This window comes from Camelus ferus, chromosome 6 (genome assembly GCF_009834535.1).
Source record: "Camelus ferus isolate YT-003-E chromosome 6, BCGSAC_Cfer_1.0, whole genome shotgun sequence".
In the NCBI taxonomy this organism is placed as follows: domain Eukaryota; kingdom Metazoa; phylum Chordata; class Mammalia; order Artiodactyla; family Camelidae; genus Camelus; species Camelus ferus.
Genome location: NC_045701.1, coordinates 28,199,258 through 28,226,468, shown reverse-complemented (window position 1 = coordinate 28,226,468; position 27,211 = coordinate 28,199,258). Strand labels below are relative to the sequence as shown.

Genomic DNA, 27,211 nt, shown 5'->3' with positions numbered 1-27,211 from the left:
GTGCCCTTTTCTCTGTCTGGCCTCTCTGCTTCTTTTTCAAACATCTCTTCTGATTTTTCTTTGACACTGAAGTCACTCACCTCAGGGATGGAGAGAGGTGCCATTGAACAAAGCAGATCACTTATTATATGCCAGGCATTATGGGGATAAAGAGGTAAACCACAGTCAGTTCTCTCCCTCAAGGTGCTTTGAACCCAGAGGAGGAAACAAATATGTCCGTGGCCCTTTATGAGGGACAAGGGGTTAAGAGAAGTACAAACGATGTGCTACAGAAGCACAGAGCTGGAAATGAACTCTGACAGGGAAGGAGGGAAAACCCTCAGGGAGGACGTGGCTTGTGAGCTGCAGCTTAATGGAGGGAGTACCTGTTTATCTTCTTCTCTGAAAGGAAGGATTTAGTGACATCCATGGTTTTCATTGGCTATAGAAGGTCACAACAGTAGGACTGAGAAGCCTTGCATATTTGCAAGATCCATCTGAGTCTAGAGCCTGGCTTAGGTTTCTCTTTCTCCCTTTCTTGTAGGAAAGGGATGGCTTCAATTTTTGAGGGAAGTTGAGAGTTAGTGATCTGTGAGCCATAGTAGTAATGTTTCTTGCTGTGAGAGGTCATGGCAGAGGAAAAGGGAATGTGTGCATTGCAGATGTTCCCCTCCCATCATCTCTCCTTCTTTCCTCTCCCCAGTCCAAGGTCAGGAGAAGTTCTCTTGGGCAGTAAGCTGCTGGAGTTACTAAATGCATTTCACACAAGCTAAACAGTCCTTTAGTGCACAGGAATCACAGGGGATGCTTTATTACAATGCAGATTCTAATTCAGTAGATCCCGGGTGCCCCTGAGATTCCGCACTTCCAATAGGCTTCCAGGTGAAGTTGATCCTATTGGTCTACTGATCACACATCAGAGTGAATGTCACTATCTCATTTCACTAGATGTGAACTAAGGGGTAATGGAGAGAGTTTGGGAATGCATGGGAAGTTACATGAAACCCTTCTATCTACCACTAAAGGCTTAAAAAGAGGACATGTAAACATTACATGAAGCCCAAGTAGGCAGAAACCATTTTTCTGTTTTCTTGGTTCCATTTAGAAAGTAGACTACTTTGGTAAACAAAATGACCAAGTTCAGCATATAAACATTCATATTACATACTTCAGAGAGGGGTACGATTCTACGGGGATTATCAGTGATAGCTTCTTCCCTTAGGAAGGCAGAATGGTGCACTGCAAAAATGTGGGTCTCTGGGTCAGAAGGATTTGGGGTTAGGACTCTCTCAACTGTATAACCTCAAATGAGTTATCATTCTCTCTAATCTGTTTCTCATCTTTGGAATGAGGATAATACCTACCCTGCTGGGTGGTTGGGAAGACTAGCAATTATGTTTGCAAAGTGATCTCTTCAAGCCTGATCCAGATTGTGTGTCCTCAACTAAGTTCTGCTTCATCAAAGTCAGGAAATGGGTTTCATTGAAATGGATAGCCCCAGAGTCTAGTACACAACTAACATATATTAGGCCCTTAGTAATTGTTTATTAAACCAGGAGCATGTACAACCCTAAATGTCTATACCACTAACATGTTAATTAACGTATACCCTTCTATTATCTATAAACTTTAACCTATTTATATTTTGTCTTGATAAATAACCCCTTTGGAAAAATATTTTTCTCCTTCTCTTTCTCTTTAAGCCACTTCCTACACACTCTTCCTTCCCTAGCTTACAGCAATTACATATTTCTGAATTTGATTAAAGGTTAGAATAGGGTTTGTGAATCTCTTCAGAAAGCTTTTGAAACAGTGCTGGGAGAAGACTTTGGGTTATATCCTCTTTTTTCTTTCTAGAACAAAGCTCTTATGGCCATGATACTATTTTGCTGATTTACTTTAAAAGATTGCTACTTTAGTTAAAATCTAATTAGACTCAAGCCGTGGAAAAATTTACTTCTTTCTCAATCACATCCCTTTTCTATGAGCAAAGCTGACTTGCAATTGCTCCAAATGTATTTTAGAGGTGAGACTCTTGGAAGTGCTTCTGAAGCTGCAATTTCAAGAAGTGTGGGAATTGGGTCCCTCTAGAATAATTTTTCAGGTAAAATTTTTTAAAAAGCTTCTAAGTAATGAGTTGGTTTAATGCTTTTTGTTCTTCTAATTGATAATGATGGGTTTTAAACAGAAGTATTGACCTAGTATTGACTCTATTCCTAATTTATTATGTGACCCGGGAGCAATTACTTGCCCTCTCTGAGCTTCAGTGTTCTTATCTAAAAGGTGGAATTTACATAAGAAGATGTGGGGATTGAAGGAGATAATTATATATAAAGTGCCTATTAGTGTTTGGCTAATATGAGTAAGAATAAATCAGATTTTCCATAAACTACTATTTCTAGGAAAAAAAGCTGAGGAAAAAAATCACTTTAAAATAACTTCCCAATTTTTTTTCACATTTATTATTTGAACAGAATATTATTTGCACAGAATCTGTTCAGGATAGATTTCTCTTCTTAAGTGTCAGATGGATGATAAATTTGCATTTATCAAAAGTAGATTAAAGGCAAGGCCCTTTCTTGCCTACCTGCTTGGAACAGATAGAAATGCCACCAAATCACAGACCAAATCACTGAAACACCAAGGCCACAAGTTCTCTTAAGAAACATTTGAAGGTAGCTCATTCCAGCACTGATTAGACACTTATGGGGGAAACCGCTTACCTTGGCATCAAGGTGTACAATGATTCACTGGCCCAGAAACAGTGGCAACCAGCTCTTGAACGCCACGGTTTCCCAGTAAGCAGGTAGCCTCCATTTGTGACGCCCAGGCCTCTTGACATCCCAACTCAACCTTCCTTTCCTGGATCGCCCGTCCTAGCTCATATATTTGCCCAAACCTGTTTAGCTCTTAACTCCAAATAGTCAAAGTAATTTACCTGCCATGGATTCTGGCTAAAGAGCTATTTGAAGGTGGAACTGGGAGTGTGAGGGAGGCTAACATTAGGGTTTGGGTTTACCTGTGGATTCTATTTCTTGAGTTTTCCTCCTTGGCAACTTGTAGCACTTATAATGGAGAATGGCTAGGCTGGAGGTGCAGGGGCAGTGGCCGTTGACCTGACCACTGGAGCGGCACGGCCTTGAGGGGTCTCTGAGGCGTGGGAACCTCCGGAACAGGGGCTCCCTTCCCGCCATAGCTTCGAATCAGTCAGTCCAGCGCTTGCACTCGGAGAGGCGCCCGAGGGGACAGGCAAGCTGGTGTGACGGGGCCGGGGATTGGCTGTTGCACCTTAGACCCTGCCTTGCGAACACCGCCTCCTACTGGGCAGCCTGGACTTCCGTTGTCCAATAATCTTACCGCGCCCTAGCCAGGCTCATCGGCTCCGCTGCTGATTGGACGCCGTCTCCTTCCACACTACCTTGCCGTCCGCCCGCCCTGGCGCCGCTGCGAGTTCCCATTGGTCGTCAGCCCTGCCGATCAGTCCACAGCTCACCTCCCCCAAACAGCCCGTCGGGCCGGCGCGTGCTGGGGAGGCGGGGCCTCGTGGCTAGGGGCGGGACTGGGGCGGGGCCTCGACGGAGGCCGGCGCAGCGGCAGCTTCAGGCTCTGGCTCTGGACTCCAGCGCAGCATCCTCGCTGCAGCCGCTACCGCTGCTGCACCTGGTCAGGTAAAAGAGAGCCTTGTCTGTCCTGCTGGCTGTCTGCCCCGCCTCTTTTCCTTCCCGACAGAAGCCCACCTGCTCCGTCTCTTGGGGCTTCAGGGCTCTCGAAAGAGGCGTCAAATCTGTTTTGCCCTGGCTACCTTATCTTACTCGCCTTCTGCGTTCGTTCCTCCAGCTCAACTAAGAGGCTTTGAAGTGGGTTGTTGGGGCTCCCCGGGTCTTCCTAACGCTCCTCACTACAGAACTGCCGTTAACTCCCAGCCCTCTTGACCCGCCAGTGCAGTCGCATTCCCAGCTTGGCACAGGACGGGTGGAAGAGCGGGCGGGGGAGGGAGGGACGCAGCGCTTTATTTTGAAGGTGGATATGCTTAGTTCTGAGGGGAGGGGAGTCCTTCAGTGGCGTTGGTTTGGGAAAGGAAGCTGCATCACGGTTATGATTGGCAGTGACTGAAAGAATATCTGTTGCTGGTTTGTGCTTATATTTATAGGTGACATTCACCATCACTGTTTTCTTCTTTCATCATCATCACCATCATCAACACCCCGACCACCACCATCAACATTCTCTTCCTCCATCAGAGCTCTTCAAGTTCTGCAAAAGCAGACTCTGTTCAGGCATGTAAGTGCTGACTTCCAAATAAAAAGCAATGCCCTTGCCCCCCCTGAGGCCAGAGCCAAGTCCTCCGTAAATTCAAGGACAAGTAGCTGGGACCCTGGTGTGAATGGGAAGAGTTTCCTTATCCCCATTTGCGGTTGATATTGCCGCCGAAAACCCTTTGTTTTAATCATCCACACTGCTGCTTGCTGGCTCCTGGAGTTTGACATTGGCACTCACAAACACCTGATGGGTTGAATGCAGAGTCCAGGACCAGTGGTACAGGCCTGTGCACTATGGGTACTTCAGTCATGGAGAGGTGACTGTTCAGACCTAAGCCTTTAAGAGGACCAGATCAAGTAGCTTAGCATCTGACTTTCTTCCACAGCGGCTCTAGCTGTACTAAAGCATGATCCATGTTTGCATGTGGGGTATGTAGCATTGTGTGCTGTGCCTCCTTGGGGGAACCTAAGTTCCTGGAGAGAGAATTATGCTGTGTTGTCTACAGCAGGTAGCTTCTTGGGGGCACATCGTTGGTATTCAGCAGCCTGGCTCAGCTGTTCTTAGGGCTTACTACAAGATCACTTGGATCTCAGGCTTATTAATGTTTATTCAGGAGAGCAAACATTATAGCTGAGGGTTGCCTACCAGATTAACTATCATTGTAGATGATAGAACCTTAAAGGTGTTATAAAAGTCCCAGGCTCTTCTTGGTCAGTGATATCTAACCATTAGTCTCCTTTCTCTCAACTGTGTTTATAGTGCAGTAGGACCAATGAATAAAATGCCTTTAGATATACTGCAGAAACAAGGGAGCAGTGACTTCTATGGAGGGAACAATGGATAAAAGTTGGGAGGCAGTATAGCATAATGGTTAAAGTCATGGACCTGTCACATGGGTTCAAGTCCTGGACCAACCACTTACTAGCTGAGTGGGTTTTGGCAAGTCACTTATCCTTTTGAATTTAGCTTGTCTATAAAATGGGGATAATATTACCCGCCTCCTAGGGGAAGTTGTTGTTAAAATGCTCTCTAGTTCCTGGCACATAGTAAGTGGAAAATGAACTGTAACTGTTATTAATAATACTTGTCAACAAGGATCTTCTGCCCTTAAAACATGCACTTCTAATCCATTGTCTTTCTCCCTCCTTTTTTGATCTCAAAGATGATCTTAATGTGGGGTGGCTGTCTTTGGGCCCCTCTTAGGATTCCATATTAGAGAGGTGGCATGTATTTGGACAGATATTTCTCTCATCAGCCTGAGCAAATGCTTAGAAATCTCTATTAAGGTACATTAAAGATGCAACTTCAGAGAACATTTCTGCACCTCTGGGCCTGTCCTAGGCTGCTTATTCCTCCCTGGTTGTTCAGTGCACCAAGTTGGTAAATTATGCTTTTTACAGAATCGCTAGTGAATGCATTGGTTTTTGCCAGGAACAGCAAAACTACGTTTCTTCAAATGTCCCTGGGAATTGCAGAAACTCTAACTTACCAGAAAGGGAGAACTTGTTTTATAATATTTTTATTCTCTAAAAATAATATGTTTTTCTTTGCCCTTGTAGAAAACAGCAAGCAGTTACTGAGTATCAGTGTGGTTCAGTTTTCTTATATAGAAAGAGAGGTGAACAGTCATATCTGCTCTTTGGGCATACTTTGAAATTTAGAGTATATGGTCAATTATATTATTTAGGATATCTCCTGTGATGTAGGATGGAAACCCAGCAGAAAGAATGCTAAGTAAAACTGAGCATTTGGGGCTAAAATAACTGAACTCCAACCACACTCTGATGTCTTGGTGAGGAAGTTGGTCTACCCCCAGCTCCTAAGATTCAGATGCTTTTCTGGTTGCTAGCTTGTTTTCTGTCCCTATGTCTCTGTCTCTTTCAGTTCCCTTATTTCTGTTCATCTTTCTCTGTCTCAGCCTCATTCTTTCCTATCACAGACCTTGTCCCCTCGGTGCCTCCATAAGCTCTAGATTCATATACATCCAGCTCTTTAATCCATGGATAGCCCCCTTCTCCTCAAGCTCCAAAGTGAATCTCAGGGAAGAACTGTGACCACTCAGTCCTGGGTCACAGAATGAATGTTTAGAATGAATATTTTGGCCAAGGGGGTAGGGGTCCCATGGTCCTATGATTGTCTAGGGGTGGATCTCCTATCCAAGCCTGCCTTCCTCTCTAGACGTAAAATTGGTAGAGCTGTCCTCAAAGGAGGAGGGATGGGAGGAATGGGGACAGACTGGAACTTGATGTGATGATGGTAAACATCAGTGATAGAAGATTCAGAAACACTGCTCTCCTACCTCACATATAGTGACTCAGAGTCATTTCATGTTAAAGCTTTGAACTCATGCATGTCATTCCAGGGACTGGTGTTTAGATGATCCTGCCTTTAATGGTTTTCTTATTAAAACCTTACTTGTATAATTGTGAAAATTTATCAGAGATATTTAATAGTATGCAGTGTTGATAGATCATGCTGGGAGGTTGCTTATAATCATGTGTTGGAACTTTGTTCAACAGGAGCCATTATTTTCAGAGGCATGTCGTCTCTGTGTTAGAAATCAGCTTTATTCTCAGCAGGTCCCAGCCTGCGGGTTGTTAAAGTTATAGCCATTAATCTGATTTGCTTGATCTTATAACGATGCTAAACCATGGGAATTGTATCTTCATGGAGCAAATATGAGCCTGCATCAACAGGCTGGCCCTGGGAGGGAGCTGAAGCATCCCTGTGTTTAGTGTCTGTGTGGAAAGGCTGACAAAGCAGTCATCCATATGCCCTGCAATGTAATAATTACTGAGGTGGGAAGATGGGAAGAGGCTATGAACCTCCTTACCTTGTCAACCTATGAAAGCAAGCCTCTGGGAAATGGACCATCCCCTCCCACTTAGACTTCCCAAGTTCTCTGGCTAGATATGTAACATGTCCCTGAATCACCTGTATTTCTGTATTTCTTTAGGCTTTGAATGTATAATACTGTAGTTATGTATGGGTCTGGGGGGGGGAAGTGGTCCTTTAGGCCACCTCCCCTCACCTCTTTCCTGAAATGACCTCTGTCATTCACCTCTACAGGAAGAGGTTACTGGGTTTTTGTTCTTGTTTCTGTTTTTTAAACCAGTCCGTCTATTTCCTTACCTTAATCTAAACTGACCTGTGTTCCAGCTTATTAGAGCTAAATCCATTTCTCCTTTCTGAAGTGTCAGAGATCGTTGTTAAAGAACAGCATCTTTCACGTTAAACACTTTTTACCTTGGTTTTCTGAGTCACAGGCTATCGGGGGGAATATTTTTGAGGCAGACAGGACTTTTTTTTTAAACAAGAGAAGAACAAACAGAAGTTAATAAACTTGTGTATCACGCTTCCACGTGGGACCCCCAGACATGAGTAACTCCAAGGGGTGGTTAGAACTTGGTCTTATACTATATATAAAAATAGACTAAATTTTTTTCTTCTGTATAATACAGGGAACTATATTCAATATCTTGTAATAACCTTTAATGAAAAAGAATATGAAAATGAATATATATATGTATATGCATGACTGGGACATTGTGCTGTATGCTAGAAATTGACACATTATAACTGACTATACGTCAATTTAAAAAAAAGAAAGAACTTGGACTTAAATACTATCTTAGGCTAAAGGAAAAGGAGTTTGGGGCTTCTGGATGGGGAAGTCAGGTTATGGGAAAGTGACTGGGAAAAGTGTGGTGGACAAGGGTTGTTTAGTACAGTTTGCTATGCAGATCTAATTCTGTGCCTTCTCCACTGATAAAAGCTAAGAGTTCTCTTCAGATCCTGGGAGAAGGAGACACCTTTTACAAATAGGAATTTCTTTTACAAGTGTAAATTTCCTTTACCAAAGGAAAACTTGTGTACTGTTTTTAGAGCTTTTCCTGCATCCACTGGTACTGAGTGGTATTTAACTCAAAATAATCCATATGCCAAAGAGGCGTATTTTGCAGTAGCATATTTGGTACCCCTCACTCTGCCCTTTGAAATGTCCCTTTTTTTTTCTCAAGTTTTATATATCAAAATTGAGCTGGTAGCTGTAGAGAAATTCTGATTGGAGTTTGTAAGATAGGAGATCTACAAAGGGGGAGAGAAAACACCAACAACATAGATTGGAACAATAATGAAAAAGCAGAAAAGGACAAATATAAAGCATTGCCCTTTCTCATTGACTCAGTCTCAGTCTTGGAGTAGGTCCGTCTAGTTAAACAGTTGTATCTCATTTGAGGGGGCAGTGGTGTCAGTGGGAATAAGGTATCCACCAAAGTTAGGTGTCTGGATAGTGTCAGAAATCAGGTATTTTAGCAAGGTGCGTTTCTATGGAAACAAACAGAAACCAACGATTAATGGTTAGAACAAAAATAAACCTACCTTTTGAGTCCTGAAAGCAGCTGGTCAAGAAGATTTCTAGATATTGGGCTCAAAACATCCTTAGATGGTGGAGTAAGGACAGATAGTGGCAATTTGATGAATTTCCTGGTTCGCAGTTTCCATGTCTCTGGTAATAGCATTCCAATGAACCTTTTAAATTTATTTTTTATTTTTTATTGATTTACAATGTTAGTTTCAGGTATACAGCAAAGCTATTCGATTTTATATATGTGTGTATACACACACACACACACACACACATGTTTTCAGATTCTTTTCTATTATAACTTTTTACAAGAAATTGAATACAGTTCCCTGTACTATACAGTAGGTCCTTGTTGTTTATCTATTTTATATATAGTAATGTGTATCTGCTAATTCCAAACTCGTAATTGATCCCTCTTCTCCCTCTCCCCTTTGGTAACCATAGTTTGTTTTCTATGTCCGTGAGTCTATTTCTGGTTTGTAAATAAAATTGGTATCTTTTTTTAGATTCCACATATGAGTGATATTATATAATATTCCAGTGAACTTTCTGAGTAACCTATACAGCAACAGAAATGAAGGTTGTGTAGGCAGGACATCTGAATATTCATGTTGGTCATCAGAATGTCGACATTAAAGGATTAGGAGCAGATGCAGCCAGAAGGGGTGGGGCTGAGGGGTGGTTATAAGGCAGGAAACACCATTGTGTTGTGACTGGCAAGGTATTGATCCCAGCAGGAGTGCTGCAGTGCATGTGTCTGTGAGAGAAGCACAGAGGACATGAGATGACCTGCAGACCAATATTTAAACGTCCATCCAACAGACCAGGATGTGGCTGTTCTTCTTTAGCTATGGTTGCCCTGTTTTTGCTCCCATGAGTGTCCGTCCACACTCATCTGGGCTCAGATACTTTATCTAGTGCTTCCCTCTGTGAAACACAGAAGGAAAAATATGGCTGTTTAAGAAAGAGGGAGAGACTGTCTACTTCCTGGAAGCTCACCCCAGTGGTCCACTCGCCATGGTAATTTTGGTAACCCGTAAAGTTTCCCGAACCTTGACATTTGCACAGATGAAGTTCCAGTGAAGTTCTCTGAGAGAATGGCATCATCTGTGGCCAAGAGGAGGCCCTTCTGAGCAGCACATAGATGATCGTGGCGCCACCTCACGCTCCCTTGGAGCTCTTTCTGGTGTCTCAGTTCCTCTGAGTCTCACAGAGCAGCTTTTCTGCTCTTCAGTGTTGTAGAGGTGGCTGAGCCACGATGTCTTTCGGAATGACAGTTGCTGTCATGGCATTGAATGATCTTTCTCTTCTGTGAGACTTACAACTGGGTAAATAGAGTCATGTTGAATGCGTTCAGTCCCCAGGAGGCAGTAACGAAAACCTTTATCTGTCATCATTTCTGAAGGGTACATTGCAGCTTCACTCTGTTGTCTGATTGAAAGCTCACCCCTGTGGTCTCAGTCCTGTGAGTACTAATAAAGCCAATATCTCACCGTTACACCATGGCGTCCATATAGCTCCTGGGCGTTCTATTCTGGGAAGGATGTTCTCAAGGTCTGTTCCAAGAGCAGGCAGTCAGTAAGAATGTGTGTTCTTCTGTGTCCATCCTGTGCCTTATACAGGAGATTTAAGCTCCCAACCTTGGTTACCTCTGTGCAGTAGGTAAGTGGTACCGTACCTCTTGTACAGATGGGCAAACAGGGCTGGGAGAGATTGCCATGCTTGCCTGAGGACATGGCTGTAAATGGAGCTGGGTTGTATTTACTCTACCTGCTGGACTTGCTGTCCACCTTCTGTCTGTGCCCTCGTAAGCCACAGAGAACATTCCTGGCTTTAATTTTTTTTTTTAACTTTCAAAGCAGAATAAACCATAAATACAGTGCAGATTTCTGGGTATGGATGTAGTAAAGAGCAAGAGTTGCTGTTTTGAGGCATTAAAATGATTATCCTTTCTCTTTTTAGACAAAGGCAGCCACTTTAGAATATTCTCTAAGCCTAGTTCATATTTGGAAAGCTTTGCGAATAATTTTTTAAAAGCCTGCAGGTCTGCAGAAAACGGAATTCATCTGCAGAACTGGCACCCATCCCGTCCCCACTTGCCAATGTCCTTGTCTCCTTTTATCCCTGTTTCTGCCATAGCATCCTCTCCCGGTTACTTACTAGGGGCTTATGAACCCACTCCTTCCTACCCACCCAAGCCCCAAATGGGAAGAGAATGCATCACACATAATAAGGGGCATTGTCCTTGTGCTAAGGTCACTTTCTGGTTTGTCCAAAGCTGGTCCTGAGTTCTTTTCAGCTCTGAAAACAGGTTAATTTTAGTTTTCATGATTATTTAAAGAACTGAAACTCCATGATATCCTAAGTGTCATAATGGAAACCTGTGGCAGATTGGGAAAGAAAATACATGTACCGTTTTCTCATGCAGCATTATCTTATTTCTTACTCTACAGTTCTTGTACCCAAGTTAGTCTCTAGGTAGGTGACCAGCTTTTTTTTTGAGCTGTACTAGTAGAGAAAACTGAGATAGGGAAGTAAAAAGTGACTTGCCCAAGGTCATGCACAGTCAGTCGCACAGCCAAGAATAGATCCAGGTCACCCGACTCCTTGGGCTTTGTTCATTACATCACTCAACTTCTCTTCAGGAAGTAGCAGCCCTGACACACAAAAATGAAAGGGCAGTCAACTGTCGGACTCAGGTTTGGGGACTTGGTCCTTTTTTAAATTTTACTTTTGGTTAAAACATGTATCAATAGCTGCCAAATTGTAGCACCATTAGCTGGATTTAGGATCTTACTTCACCTAAGGCAGAAGTTGTTAAGAAAAACAAAATTCTGTATCTATAGTCAGTAACACTGTGTTGTACACTTGCCAGTTTAAGAGGGTAGATCTCACGTTAAATATTCTTATCAAAATAAATTAAAAATTGCCAAAAGATAAACACAATTTGATAGCATAGTCACAGACTGAGCAATTGACAAAGCCAAAGGGGAGGTGGCTGAAGATGCCAAAGTGGTTGCTAGGGACCTTGTGCCCAAACCACGTCGGAGAAGAAAGAAATACACGAAGAGGAGAGGAGGGGTATGTTGTCTAAGAGGTATGACATGGACCCAGGAAAATAGCATCAGGAAAACCAAGGTCATGAATAAGAGGATTTGAAAAAACCACTAAGGCAGTTTTTATGAAAGAGGCTTTTCACGTTACAATCAGTGCATGATGTAGAGATAATGCTGCTTGAAGAAGAGGAGGTCAAGTTCACAGAGAGAGAGAGGAAGTAGAACTACTCAATTCTCATTTTGCTCCCGTCTCTTCCATCAAGTGTAGCCAATGAGAATCTCCATCTACAAAGACAGGTGTATAAAAAGATCTCACCCCTTTACTTGTTTATGAACCAAGTTCATTTCTGTTTCAAGCCTCTTCCTTCTGGGAAGGTGACTTATTCTCTGTCCTTCTTAGGGTCACAGACACACATCCCCAGAGTTGTGTCCAGGCTCCAGGGAGCTGATACAGTGGGGAGGCATCGGGAGAGGGGACCCTCTGGTCATTGAGGCTTCTGACCGTCCAGGTTACACTGTAGCACCCAGTGTTTCTGCTCACATGGCTGTCTCAGTTGCCATTGTCCAGGTCATCTTTGGTCCACAGAAATCTTTTGGTGACATTTCCTATGGTTCCTTCTGCCTAGATGTATCACACACAGCTCAGGGGCTTGTGGCCTTCCTGGGGACACTGCCAGGAAGCAGGGCCTGCCCCTGTGCCCCCTGCCTCCTCCAGGATCTATAAGCCTACTTCTCTCCTTTCCCAGCCGTCCTGGGGAGCTAAACGTCCATGTTGCTCCAAGATTCTTCATGTCTATAAATCTTCCTTTTGACCTCCTTCAGGCAATTCCCTATGTTCTTCTAAGTGTTTGGGATTTTGGAAAACAAAATCCAGGAATATTCTCAGACCATGTCTCCTTTTCTCCTTGCCACAAACCTTTCCTGATGCAGTGAACACCAATTCTGATACCTGCCTTATTGGAGGTCAAGCAGAAGGGGAAAACACAAGGAGAAATAAGAAAGAAACATAGATTAATATCTCAGAACATTCTTTTCCCTTGAAAGTACAGTAATTTGGGGTATCTATCTTGTTCTTACTCATTTTTCTTTCTCTGAAAATGACCCAATGAATATATAAGCATGGGTTCTGTATACATACACAAGGCCATGTCCCTGGCCAGGGCTACTTGAATCAGAGATGGAAGACTGACCCAAATGGGGCCAGATGGATTCTTTCCCCCACGACTTAGAGTTTAGGACGGAAGGGTGGCAGTGACTAAGAGTCAGTGGAGCTAAGCACGGTTAGAGACGTGCTCCAGGGATGCCCTCGAGCGCTGTCCAGTGGCCATTGGAAGACTCCGCTTCTGGTTCTTCCTGCTCTTGGCTTTCCTGCTGTTTCTCTGATTTCATGACATGGCCCATGAATGTCATGAAATTGGATATGCTTCTCTTTTTAAGGTAGCTAAAATCAGTTTCAATTGCTTGCAACCAAAAGTGATTTAAGAATGGTCCTTCAAAATTACAAAGGCAGACAAACGTGATGGAGAGGAAACTGAAACCCAAGATAGGCAAAGAGATAGGATAGAACCTAGCCATTTAAGATGTGTTCGGCTAATGATTTAAAGTGATTGTTGCAAGAATTGTTTGTGATCCTGAAACACCTGTAGGCCTTTTTTGAGAAGCTGTTTCTAACTGTGGGCACTGCTTTGTAGTAGGACCTTTGACACAGTAAAGAACAGTCAGGTGATTAACACAGGGTTTTTGAGGATGAAGGCTCTTCCATTTGAGGGCTTGCTGAAGAGACTAGGGTGGTTCAGCCAGGATGAGAGTTCTCAGGAAACGCTTTTGGGTGTTTAAAGGACAGGAGAGTAATTGGCTTTACTCATCACAGCTCTGGAGGTAAGAATAAGCACCCATGGGAAGATATTAATGGAAATGGAGTTTAACTCAGAATAAAGGGATTTAAAATATATATATATTTAGAGCTATCTGGAGTGCAGTGAGTTTTCCTTGTTGGGTAGAGAACAATTTGCCATGGAAGAGTTCAAGTTAAGACTGGATGACTCTTCACAAGGGTTACAGTGAAAGAGAGAATCCAGAATTAAGATGGAATGGATAACTTCTACGTTTCCTTTAAATCTAGGATTCCATCATTTTCCCTATGAATATTATTAACTCCCAGACTAGAGAAGTGCCAACCCACATTTTGACAGACTGCGATAGGATTTAAAGCACTTCACAAATATAACGTTATGAAAAATTTCTTCCTTCCTTTATAAAAAAAAAATCCCATAGGCTACAAGCTATCATTGAGGGAAGACATTACTTTAGAATTGTTAAGTAAGAGAAACAAAAATTTATTTTCCTTCTTCTAAATTGGCATTGGCAGTAATTAAAGGTTTCACAGCCAGGTGGTTCACTGAGCTGAAAAAACTCTCTATAACATTAACACAATCATACAAGACTCAGGGAATGCTGAATTTCATTGTTTCTAAATTTCTACACTACAAGAAATTGAATAGATTCCTTAAGTTATTTGAAGGACTAAATCAGAATCCCAACTCTTCTCCTGAACTTTTATACATGAAAAAATGTTACCATAATGCCTTCTGTTAAACCTAAACAGATAGCTCAGGTATGTTATCCACCGCTTCCCAGAACACCTCCCAGAATCTAGTCCCTTTCACAACTTTGCGACCCTTTGTGTATTTTACATTTTTCTTCTTAACTAGAAGGTAAGAACTGGGTTATTCTAGTCCATCCTCTGCCACAGCAAACAGGTGTTGACGTTCAGTAATCATGTCTTAAAGGACATGGAAAGGGATGAGGAAAGCCACTTAGTTTGAAATCCTGGTCTTAACCGTCTCCATCAGACACAGTCTGACATGGTGAAGCTTTTCATAATCTCTTTCATAATCTCTCACTCTTCATGGAAAAACCTTAAAAAAATGTAAACATACATTATAACCATTCATTAGCTCTCTACTCTGTTTACTTAAGGAGATTACATTTATAAAGAGCATTCAAAAGAATCCAGTTTTTTCTGCTTTGCCAATTGGATTCTCAAGTCATTTTGAAGACACCATTTGCAACCAAAGTAAAAAACATGCTTTCTATTTTAGAGTCTTACTTAAAAAGGAAGAAACATAATCTTGAATGTAGACTCTGATGTAAAACCCTTTTTAAAATCATTTTTGGAAATGTAAAAAATACAAAAAATGTACACAGAAGAAAATGACAATGACCCATATTCCCACCAGGAAGAATTAACCACACCTTGGCACATCATTCTCTTTCTCTATTTTAGGAAACACACTTTAAAAAAAAAATCATGTATTTTGATTATCAGGAATTCAAATAAGGCAGAGAGTTACAAAAATGATAATTCTTAAAAAAATCATCTCGAATACAACATCATTAACCTCAGGTGAGCATCATTCAGACATCTATCATCTATCTATCTATCTATCTATCTATCAGGATGGATGGATACTTAAATAGAAATACTTTTATAAAAATGAGTATGGATGCTATTTATAACAAAATTAATTAACTAATTAACCAAATTTTCAGACAATGAAAAGAAACTGAATTGAAACTAAAAAGTGGTCAAACTTTAAATAAGTTCACTTCAAGATCACATTATTTCTTTTAAAAAAAAACTCTCTAAGGCTAAAATATCATGAAAAATATTATTTACATTGCTGTTTTTATGAGCTTTCTTCCTCAGTGTCAATTGACTTCCTTTTTTGAAAGATTAACACTGAAAGTCCCTTCCCTCCTCTCCTCCCCACCTCCTGAGTGCTGTTAGATGTATTATTATTTCTACACTGTTAAGGTTATGTATCCATTTTGCTATGGGAATGTATTTTGAGAGTTGTTTACTAGTGGCTCTGTGCTTAAATGATTGAATGCATACAGCCTCTGGGAGTGACATCTTTGTGCTTTACTTTCACCTATTTTATCTATTGTTTGATAAATGACACCCACTAATCTGACACAGTCATTCATCATCCCCAGTGCTTAGGGTCTCTGAAGTTCTGTGAACCATTATCACTCATCACCGAAAAGTCATTGAGGACCTATTTGGTGCTGGCATTGCTGAGCCCTGAAAATTCAGGGTTGAATAGCACATAGTTCCTGTCCTCAAGAAGTGAGAGCAATCACAGTGTATTAAGTTCCCAGTGTGTTGGTTCCATGAGAGTGCTTCTATTAAATAATATTCTCAGAACCCATCATACCACGAGGGTATTCCATGGGCCCTCAGTGAACACCTGTTTAGTTAAATGGGACTTTATGTGCCAGAAACTGTGGTGAGCGTGTTAAAAAATATATCTGATTTTATCTTGACAGCAAACCTATTGGGTAGGCATTTACTGTCTCCATTTTATATATGAGGAAGCTGAGTCTCAGTAAGTAATATCCCTAAGTTATACAACAGGATTTGATTGTAAAACTCACTCCATTTTCGTGACACCTGGTCATTTCTGTTGGAGGTAATAGAGGAGAGAGGCACGTGAACTTCTGATTGTGAGACAGTGGGGTTAGTGACAGAACAGTGGCTATGCCGTCCAGAGGTTAAGAGGCTGCTTGGTGAATCTCCGCTCTCCCATCTGTTTGCTGTATGACATCGAGCAAGCTCCTTCCCTTCTCTCAACCTCCATTTCCTATCTGTCAATGGCAATAAGAGTGGGAAGATTAAATGAAGTAATTCAGGTAAAAGGTTTAGCATAATACTCACCATAAGTGGTCAAGAAAGAGTAGCCTTTAATATTATCTTTACAACGTGTTCTGGAAGCTCAAAGGAAGGAATGGTTTTTTTCCCCCTGGATTTTCAGGGGAGAATATATTTGTGCTGGAAGCAGGAATTTGCGGGTGAGAGGGAGATGAAAGAGAAACATGAAACATAGGCCTGGAGATCCTGTCGGGTATTTGCATTACCCTCTTCAGCTCCTGAAACTTCCTTCCTCCACCTGTATGTCTCGGGAGCATCCAAACAGGAGGTATCTGTGTTTAGAAAGGCTGACTTGCAAATAGCCCATTGTATCTTACTGGACCATCTTCCCATTGAGAAGGTGAATTAGTCAGTGTCTGTACAGCTCCAAGGAAATGTGAGGTGACAGGGCATTTTAGGGTTATTGGTCCAGGAGGCCAGGGGCCATCTCAGGCCAGCTTAAGCGCACCTGATGCTCCTCAGAAGGAACCTGAATCCTGTCTGATATTCCGGACAGTGTTTCTCAACTTTGTTTTCATTGTCGCTCTCCTTTAGACTAATTGCAGCTGCAATGAAATGTTAACAGCACATGCAAAGTACATATCTGGTTATGTATTATAGATTTATCCCTACTTCATACTTAAAAGAGCATAACAAATTTGACCCTCTTTCCAACAACCAGCTTGTATGAAACAGACTTCAGAGGGCCTCTCAGATAAGCTGCTGGTGTAGAGCTGACCTTGAACTTGAAGGCTCCAACTACCATGCTACAAGTAGACACTTTTTATTATGCTTTCAGTTGTGCTTTCACAATGATCCCTTCTAGGAAAATAACGTGGGCTGTGGCATTCACATCCTGGCTAGCCTCTCTGCTTCCTCTCCTGCCCTTTCATAGTTAGTTTTCCAGATATAGCCTGAGTGATCAACATCTGTCCTCTGCTTTAAACTCCTAAATACCTTCCCGTGGGACTCAGAATGAAACTGGGACTCTGTGTCATGGCCCTCAAAGTCTACCTGATCTGCTCCCACCTATCCCTCAGTCTCTTTCGGTGCCAGTCTGTGTGCAGGGGGCATTGCTCCACGGACAGACCAAAGCTGTCGGCAGAAGTCACGCCCTTACCCTAACTCTAACCCACTCTTGCAGCGAGGAGCTCTTGGTGTGTGGAGGTGACTACAGAGGGTGTGGATGGGGACATGGGGAGCATGGACAGCAGTGGCTCTGATGTCAACAGGGCACAGAGAAGGGGATGTGTGTGCTCAAGGAGGTTAGTAAAGACTTCTCTGAAAAAGTGACCATGACAGAACATGATATAAAAAATGATTTTGAATGAACTGTGTGGAAGAAAGATGGCAGTCATAGTCTGTGCAGAGGGAGGGGCATGTGCAGGGTCCCCACGATGGGAGAGAGTGACCTGCATGTGAACCACGGAAGGGGACTGTGGCCTCGGCATGGTTTGAAATGAGGCTGGAAAAATCGGTAGGGGCCCAGTCACACAAGACCTGTCAGGCCGTGTTAGGGGCTGCAATCTGTCTTATGAGCTAGCTTGTCACTAAAGTGTTTTGATTGTATGTGACTCACTGCAGAGGGGACAAGGTCAGATTTTTGTTTTGGAAAGACTGCTCTGATTGCAGTGCGAGTGTAGACAAGTTAGGAGGCGATGCAGTGGGAGGGTGGCCACCTGGGACTGGATTGCCCAGGTACCTGGCTGGTTTTCACACTGAAAGGCCTGCATCCAGAGAACTCCCCAGTCATGGGCAAGCCAGCCTGGTTGGTCACCCAGGGCTGGGCAGTCGTTCAGTTGAGAGATTACAGTTGTCTCAAGAAAGATGTAGGATCTTCTCTTCCCTAGACTCACATCAGAAGAAAAAGAGTCAGCACCATGAATGGCTATTTCTGAAAGCCCCTTAGGTTTGGCCTCCCCAAATATATAGGTAACACACACACACACCCCCTAAAGTGCAAGTTGCTTCGGGTAAGCCTTGATTTACTTTTCCTATGCAGGCCTGGTGGCATCATGCTGTTGACATCTCAAAGCCTGGAGCCTGCCCAAGCAAAGGTTGATCTCGGTAAGAAGGGGGACTGGGTCCCTGCCGCGCCTTGTACCTCTGCTCACTGTGAAGCTGCACCCTGGCCCTGGGCTTCTGTGCCATCTCTCTGCCCCTGGCTTCCTGATTCCAGCCTTGCTTTCCCACCCATGCCATTTCCCCCCATCCCACTAAAGTTTGCTCTTTGACCACACTGTACTGCAGAGCACTTTAGTGGATCCCAGTTGCCCTCTAAATAAAGAAAATAACTCCGTGCTTAGATTTCAAAGCTGCTTCCCCCACCTCCTTACCTAATTCTTCCTACTCTCTTCCAGTCCCCGGAGACAGAAGATGTTTGTTACTAAAGCACCGAAAATAATTGAGGGAGGAATAGTGCTACTTCTACTCCCTCTATAAATAGCTCACTGGGCCCACTATGTGCCAGGCACTGTTTTTAAGCACTTTACATACATAGATATTAATATTTGTATTAATAAGTGGATCAGTCATTGGACAGACTTTTATTGAGTACCTGTGATTTTCTAGTTAATTGCTCAAGCACAGGACAGCCGGGAACAAAGCTCCTCATTTCATGGTGGTTATGTTCTACAGTGTGTGGGGAAAGACTGAGTAACTGATGGATGTATGATGTGGCAGATTAGTTCCATGAGACACACATGTCAGAGTGAGGGCTGGAGAGTGACATTGGCCGTGGGCATTTTTTCGTGTCGAGTCACCTAGGAAGAATTTTCACGAGGCGTCATTTGAGCAGATACCTGAAGGTAGCAGAAATTGAGTCATAAAGATTCTGGAAAATCTGGGGCAAAGGGAACAACAACAGAATATCTATATTTGGTTTATGGTGTAGTCCTGAAACCACACCTTTCATTTCTATCTCAGGCACAAGTCAAGTTCATAAATCCATTTCCCCCTTGTTTAATGAATTGGAATATTAAAAAAAATCTCTTTTCTTCACTTATCCCATTTCCTACTGTCACTTTTATCTGATCTTTAATGGAAATTTTGGTTTTGATCTCATCTTTTACTCTCTAATCTGATTTTTTGTATTTATCATTTTTCTTTCTTTGATACACATTTTAATGATGGAAAGCCAATTTTGTTGCTGGTAATGATTTTTTTGTCTGCTCTAATTGTTGTGTTTGTTGGAAAGTAACACTCAAGCCATGACTGATGATTAATTCTGGCTACAAATAATAATATGCTTGAATTTTCAGGCAGAGACCTGGGTTGGATTCATGTCTTCAGATAGTGACACTTCAGTCCACTATTTACTGAATGTCTACCATCTTTAAGGCTTGTCCTGTAGGGAATACAAAGATGATGATGATGACAGTCCCTTCCCTTAGGGAGCTTTTGATCAAACAGGAAAAATAAGTCACAGAAGGTTAACTGGCAATAGGAGGCAGATGTGTTGGGATTCTCTTCCTGGATAATGTGGATCTGGAACACAAAATAATAATAGCAATTACATATAAAGTCCATACTATGTATCAGACATGATGTTCTAAATGCCACTAAGTCTATGAAGTGTCATTATTACCTGTATTTTAGGGATAGGAAATTGAAGCATGCAGAGATCACACAGCTAGCTAAGGCTACCATGCTAAGTGGAAGAGCTAGGATTTGAACTGAGGTAGTATAGATCCTAAAGCTATGCTAAGGGGAAGGAGGGAAGGACGCTTTGACCCTCAAAACTATGTGGCATGGAGCCCGAGGACATCTGGAGTCTGAGTTCATTGGCGCCATTAGGATAGAGCTAAACATTCTGATAGAGAAGGCTAAACAGATTTGAGCCAAAGGGAGAAAAGACATTAGAAATGCTGGGTGGAGAGATCATTGTGTCCTGGGTGTCACTCAAGTTAATGATGAATTTTCTTTTATAATAGAGGTGAAAATAGCAAGACTTGATTGATTCATTTATTTTTCACCCATATTGATTTTACATTCAGTCTTCCTTGTTTCCTGCACTTCACTTGCTTTCCTTTTAGTTCTTGCATCACTGATGAAAGTTTGTCTTTTTCCCCCTACTTGTAAATTTCTTATGCCATTTCCTTTGCCTCCTTCCCTCTCCTTACTGTCCTGTGGTGTCTTTTGGCTCCTGAAGTGCGGGTGCTGATCACATGTGTGCCCTGAATTTACTCTACCTAGAAAAGTAATTTGGAGAGAGGGCTCCACCTCTCTGTAGGAGGGGATTCTGGAATTGCACTGCAAATTGGGAGAATAAAAAGCTCTTTTGCAGATGAAGACACCAAGGTGCACAGAGGTTAAGTGACTTGCAAAAGGTTATTCTGTTAGTAGCTGGATTTGATCCCAAGTCTTCTGATGCTGAATTCGTTGTTTTTCCTTCGGTCTGTGCTGCTGGGGGTGGAAACTATCTCACATGAAGATTGATCAGTCCTGGACCAGTTGTACCATGGGGTGAGTGCTCTATATTCTATGACTTAAAGAAGAGGAATTAGGGAATCAGTGGGTCTGTCCTCTGAATGAGACTCAGTATCCCTGGTCAGTCCTGTGAGGGATTTTCAGAGCCAGAGCTCTGGGGCCATCCATCCCAGCTCAGCCACTTACCAGCTGTGAGACCCCAGGCAAATTACTTACCCTCTCAATGTGCTAGTTTTTCTCATGGTAGAATCGGGATAAATAATAGTACCTACCTCATAGACTTCGGGGTGTGTGTGAAAATAAATGTGTTAAAACATGTAAAGCCCTAAGAAGAATGCCCAGCCCATGGCAAGTGCTCACTAAGCTAAGGTGATAGTAATCACTGTAGCTATTTAAAGAGCTAAAGCTTTCACTTGAGAACCAACACTTAGAAACAGTCTTCATACTCCTAAATTGTGTCTTAGCTGCAGGCAGAAGCCTCAGGATTTTGTCAGTGCTGGGAAGACCTCTGTCCAAATCAATACTCTTATTTAAGTGCAGCTGAATTCCCTCAGTTGACTCCACAGCCTGTCATTTCCTTCAACAGGGTAACCCTGAAAATGAAAAAAAAAAAAAATCTCTTGTGTTGGACAATTCATATAGTCAAAAGCTGAATGATTTCTCTCTGGTCCTGTGTTGCAAGTGATTTTTCTTAGGGACAGGAAAGAGAATGTATTACCAGCAAGGGGAAGGGAAGCACAAAGAGGCTGGCTAGAAGTGCCAAAGACGCATTCTCCATCTAGGTTGGTGCAGAGGAGGATGGCATATAGTTGGCCTCCAAGGAATGATTTTTTAAATGGAAAATGTACCATTTGCTTTGATGGCCCTCCAGCCAGGTAGTTCTCCCAAACATCCCTCAGCAAAGTCCACTTATCTCTCCCATCTGATCAGATAAATTGCTTATCTAAATAAGATGATGCATGTGAGATTCTTTCAAAAAGTTGTGGGATTTGAAGGCATTGTAGCCTCAGTTCAACTCTGACAGTAACAGATAAACATTCCAGTTGGGGCGGACCTCTCATTTGAGGAGGATGCTATGTGGGTGAGAATTTCTTGATGCCTTTGACGTGCATGGGAGAGTATTGCTACACACTTAGTGTGTATTGGGGTGGGGCGTAGGTATTTTCAGGGTTTCTCTGCTTTGATGTGTACTGAATTTTGACCTCACTGGGGCCATACCTATCTTTTGGTTTCCAACAGTTTTCAGGCTGGCAGATAAACAGCAAGCACTGTGTGAAGGTTCTAACCTTAGTTTTCAAGGACTTTTCTTTTAAAGGAAAGAGGAAAGACGTGGAAAAATCAGGGCTACCTGCCTTCTTGTATTTCCTATAAAAAGAAGTAATGAAAGAAGAAAATATATTGTAAAATACTTAGAAGATTGAGGAGTTTTCTTCTAGAATGTCAGTTCCCTCCCTGGAAATGAATCTCCACAATTGAGACTCTAGTCCATTTTTTAAAAAATTTATTTTTTTTATTGAAGTGTAGTTGATTTACAATGTTAGTTTCAAGAATACAGGAAAATGATTCAGTTATACATAAACATACATATATTTTCAGATTCTTTTCCATTGTAGGTTATTACAAGAAATTGAATATAGTTCCCTGTGCTATACATTAGGACCTTGTTGTTTATCTATTTTATATATAGTAATTTGTGTCTGTTAATCCCAAACTCCTAATTTATCCCCCACTTCCCTTTTAGTAACCATAGATTTTTTTTTTCTATTTGAGAGTCTAGTTCTTAAAAAATAGTTCCCTTCTCTGAAAGGAATCTAGTTTTTTTAATTATATCAAACACATGGTAGGAAAAATTCTCTCCATCTGAAAGTTCTGCTCAGTTTCGTGGGCTCCCCACTTAACCCCTTTGGGTCAGCACTCAGATTTTGAACAGAAATCATGACACAATTGAACCATTACTCTTTGCTTTTGGAAACACTATGGTATGGAATGTGAAAATATTTCTGATTTCCCAACTATTCTGTAAGTCCACATGTAGGTCAGTCAGTCATACACAGGGATGTTGTCATTGGTAACATTCGTATAGTATGGGGGTTGGGAACATGAAAAACTTCCTGATATTTGCTCATTTGATCCAAGAATCTAGACATACTAGATTGATCCTTCAAATATCAGTGGATCAAATTCGGGTTTTATGGAATTAAATGGCCTCATTAACTGAATCAAGAAAATCTGAATGATTATTAGGATCTACTGTTTTCATCTGAGATGAAAAGTTCATGATGTGGAATATTATGGAATATAGCTTAAGAGAGCAAAGACTCTTTGCCTTTCCGAGAAGAATATGTACCATAACATACACAAAAAATAATACCAGCTTAGGATGAAAATTCTGAAGTCCAGCTCATCTAAGCATCTAGTCATCAGGGAGGTAATCAAGGACCTGGTAATGGATTGAAGAGTGTGAGAGGTGGGAGGTATAAGGAGGACTAATAAGTCCAAGGAATTGGCTGGACGATGATTTAATTTCCTTAGAATCTCTCTCAGATCATTATCAGTATGCACTTAAAAGTGTCCTGCTATAGCAAGCTTTCCAAAGAAATCCATTCCATTTGGATGAGTCTGATTTTCCCTTCTTTGGGATGGGAGCCATGTTTATCATTGAGTTTCTTCTCTTTCTTACCCTTCTGTGTCACTCGCTTTTTCACACCATTACTAGCAATCACTTGATTATGGGTTGAAGTGTAGCCACATTAATAGAAATACTTTAACATGGTGAGTCTTAGTTTTTTCCTTGTTTACATAGCACTTCATCCACCTCTTAAAACTTCCCCAGTTATTTTCTGGAGCCTCATACGTGCTCAGCAGTGAGACTAGTCATACTGTCGCCCAGACTTGTCCTCACCACACCTTGTCCTGGCCTCTGCTGCTGGTGCCGTCCATTAAGATAATACCTTGTGGAGCACAGCAGTCTTCAGTAATGGCCATTTTGATTGCTTGGGGCACTGAAGGAGATGGTGCCTGGGGAAGAATGGCCCCTTCTCGGACTCTGGCCACGCTTTCTCACCTGGGCCCGAAGCAGCACTGCTTGGCTTCATCATCTTACAAAGTCTTTTGTGAACACAAAGACTTTACCTGTCTTCTTTCCTCTGTGTGGTTTGGATGTTGTCCCTTTCTCTCCATAGTCCTCATCTTGCTCGCTCTCTGTTCTCCTGTCCCTTACCCACAGTTTCCCCTCTCTTTCCAGATTCCTATAATTAAATATGTCTCCTTCATTCCTCCTCTCCTTCCAATCCCCAAAACTTCTTCTGTATATGTACTCATATAATAAATCACCAAGGACTACTTGTCCATCAGTTTCACGGAGAGGTGGATCCCAGGCCAGCTCAGGTAGCTACTCTGCTGCATGACAGCTTTAGGCTGATGTTCTGCAGCTGCTCCATCATCTCCCTGTGGGATGTATGGTGCTGCTTTTTGATTGGAAAACCTCCAGGAAGCTCATCCTCCTACTGACGGCCTTATTTCACTGACATGACTCTCCCCCCAACCCCATTCTCTTCTTCCTCGAAGTCACATTCTTTAGTTCTCCATCCTTTCTGTTTTCCTCCAGCTTTACTGAAGTGATTTGCTTTTTCTTTCCCTTTTCCTTATGTTTAAACTCTTTTCTAATGGACTAGAGTATTGAGAGCCAGTCTTAAAGCCCTTCCTACTGGAACATGCTTCACAGAAAGGAATGTGGACTTTGGGGTGAATTGAAGCCCAACTCTACCACCTCCTTCTGGGAACGTCACTTATTATGCTATATAAAATGAAGATGACAACCTTCTGAGGCAGAAGATAATTGCTAGCATTAAATGAGATAACAAAGGTAGAATTTTGAATTCAATATCAAACCGCATAACCAGTGTCAGTCTCCTCCTCTTCCCTCTTCTGTCGCATCACTTGGTGACAAGTTGCACTTTGTCATACAGCTGGCTGTGGTCCATCACTGCATGCTGACCCGATCACACTCCTGCACTGTGTGCTGTGTCTTCCTCATCTTGCTGTCCTTCTTCCAGGCAGCTCAGAATACCAGTGGCCTCTGCATCAGTTCACCATGGAACCTCGAGTTAGTGTGTGGGTTGATCATTTAGTCATAAATCCATGTGTTCTACCGTACTTTGTTAGTGGTGTCAAATTTTCATTAATACTGTAAAATCTGTGACACCTTAGATATATCAAGCATGTCTTCCATTTGAATCATTGTGTTTTACACACTGCATATCCATGCATGATGATGACAGCTAGTGATATTAACACACAGTTGTAGAAACAACCCCATTTCTAACTGCACTTGTGAATGTGTTCATTGTAGACACTCTACTGAAACACCTTAGAATTGTAGAAGAACTACCTATAGTTATGGTTATACGAGCGACATTTTGGGTCTGGGAAGGCTGTTGGGACTGAAGAAAAGGAGTGGGGAAATGTTGTACCCTGTCTCCCAACATCAAGATTTAAGAAAACCCTGTAGTTCATTTTCCCTTTATTAATAATTGAATTCCAAGAACCATTGGTGGAATTAAATTTGCATGCCCAGAAGTTATTTATATTATAGCAAGTTGGTATTTATGGAAATATTTACTGTTCCAAAACATGTTTTTTAGAAGAATGCCTTGAATGCTGTGAATCTTTTGGCTGAAATGGGCCCGCAGTGTAGCCAAACAGATGTTTCTCCTGATGATATCAGGCCCTTTAAGAAGGATTTTCTTGGTGAATTCTGATCTCTTTCTTGGTAAATTCTGATCCATACAGAATTCCCCCAACTGGAAAATTGATTTATCATGCAAGTATGTCCCACTTTAGAGAACATTATTACTTAATCTGATGACAAAAGAGTATTTAATAGTGTGCTCCCTAGTGGCCTCGTCTCATTCACCGATTTACTCTGCAACTTGTGAGACAGAAACTTGCATCAATTGCAACTTTTTATAAAGGGCTATAAAAAGCTACCAAACCTCCAGGCTTTTATGCCCTTCTAATTCTGCATTCTTAGTAACATGACAGATCTATTTGCTGTACTTATTATATATTTTCTTTTATTTCAAGCTGTTTTTGGAACTTGTCACAGACAATGTGAAATCTTCCTGACATTGAAACTGTGCTCAGAGGCCTTCAGTCCCCAGGGGCTCCCTTGTATGCTGGTCAAGGGCAGAGACTTGTCACTCTTTCTGTGAGGAATGAGAACAATCACCATTTGTTTCAAAACTCAATTTCAGTGTTTTATTGCATATTCTTCAGTCTACTAGAAGTCTTAACAATCTCAAATTCAAAAGTGTTCTTATTAAATTGTTTTGTGTTTTTTAAAGGATTTGTTTTGGATGTTATTAGAATCCCAGGAACAGAGGAGATTTCTAGAAGCAACATGAGACTACTGTAACAAGTTATTTAGGGCACCCATACCTCTACACCTCAAGCCCTTGGCTTTCCCATCAGTTTCATAAGTGTATACGTATCTTCATCTTTTTTCTAAGTCTACCGTTTGGATAGGTACAGTTTTTGACTTCTAATACAGTGATATCCTTTTTATGTTTCTGCCTTTCAGTTGAGCTCAGTTAACAGATTGTTGAGAATGAACTTGTGGAGTCATCTGGAAATGCTTCTAAAGTTGTATGCAAATAGTGTGGAAGAACTATTAGACACCTTTGTGACATATCCAGCCATAGGAATTGTGGACATGAGGTTTTTGCATAAAGTAGTGAAATTGTGAGTGGCAATCAAATGGGGAATTCTCAGAGCAGTTCAGTTTAGTAAAGGAAGACAAGTATTGAGCCCAAGATGGTACTGTTTCCTTAGCCAAACCTTTGGGTCCAACTGTAGCTGCTGTGACGTGGAAGTTCTCTGTCTTAGGACCTGTTGAAATTAGGGATGAGGCTTTAATTCTTTTAGATTCAGGTGACAAAAGATAGGGACTAATTAGATATTGTTTAGATATTCCCATTACAGCTTCCAGCCTTCTGCCGAAGATGGCATTGGTTTACATGTTTGAGCAGACATAATTCCACGTGTCCATACCCACGGGTAAGCTCCTGGTCACAAGGCGGCCCGGGGGTGCTCTGACACTTTTTATTATACCTCCTGCAATAGAAACCTGTCGACATTCAGTCACTATTCTCTTAACTTCACTTGATGCAAATTTAATGACGATGTCCAATTTAAACCTTCCTTACCTTCTCTGGGGCATTGTGGGACAAGTCTTTTTCTTGGAGAGAAATGGTCTAATGTAGAAACATTAGACCATGAAGACCAGCATACTTTCAGGACAAAGAAGAATTCCCAGCAGGAATTTTGTAAACATCACATGCTCTTTTTTTCTTTCTGCCAGATGGATAATTAACATTCCGGCTAAGGGGCATGTAGATCATGTTGTTACTTGTGTAATGGCCATAATCT

General features: G+C 41.9%; 1 protein-coding gene across 2 annotated transcripts in view; it reads left to right on the top strand.

Annotated features, from left to right (window-relative positions):
- The first annotated feature begins 3,579 nt into the window (after positions 1–3,579).
- FMN1 (formin 1) overlaps positions 3,580–27,211 on the top strand; it is a 397,658-nt gene continuing 374,026 nt past the window's right edge. The window contains exons 1-2 of one of the 2 annotated variants that reach the window (XM_032481561.1): positions 18,380–18,421; positions 20,787–20,818. The gene's annotated coding sequence lies outside the window, so the exon portion shown is untranslated. Of the gene's footprint in view, positions 3,648–18,379; positions 18,422–20,786; positions 20,819–27,211 lie in introns of those variants that run through there. The other variant, XM_032481565.1, reaches the window with a different exon arrangement.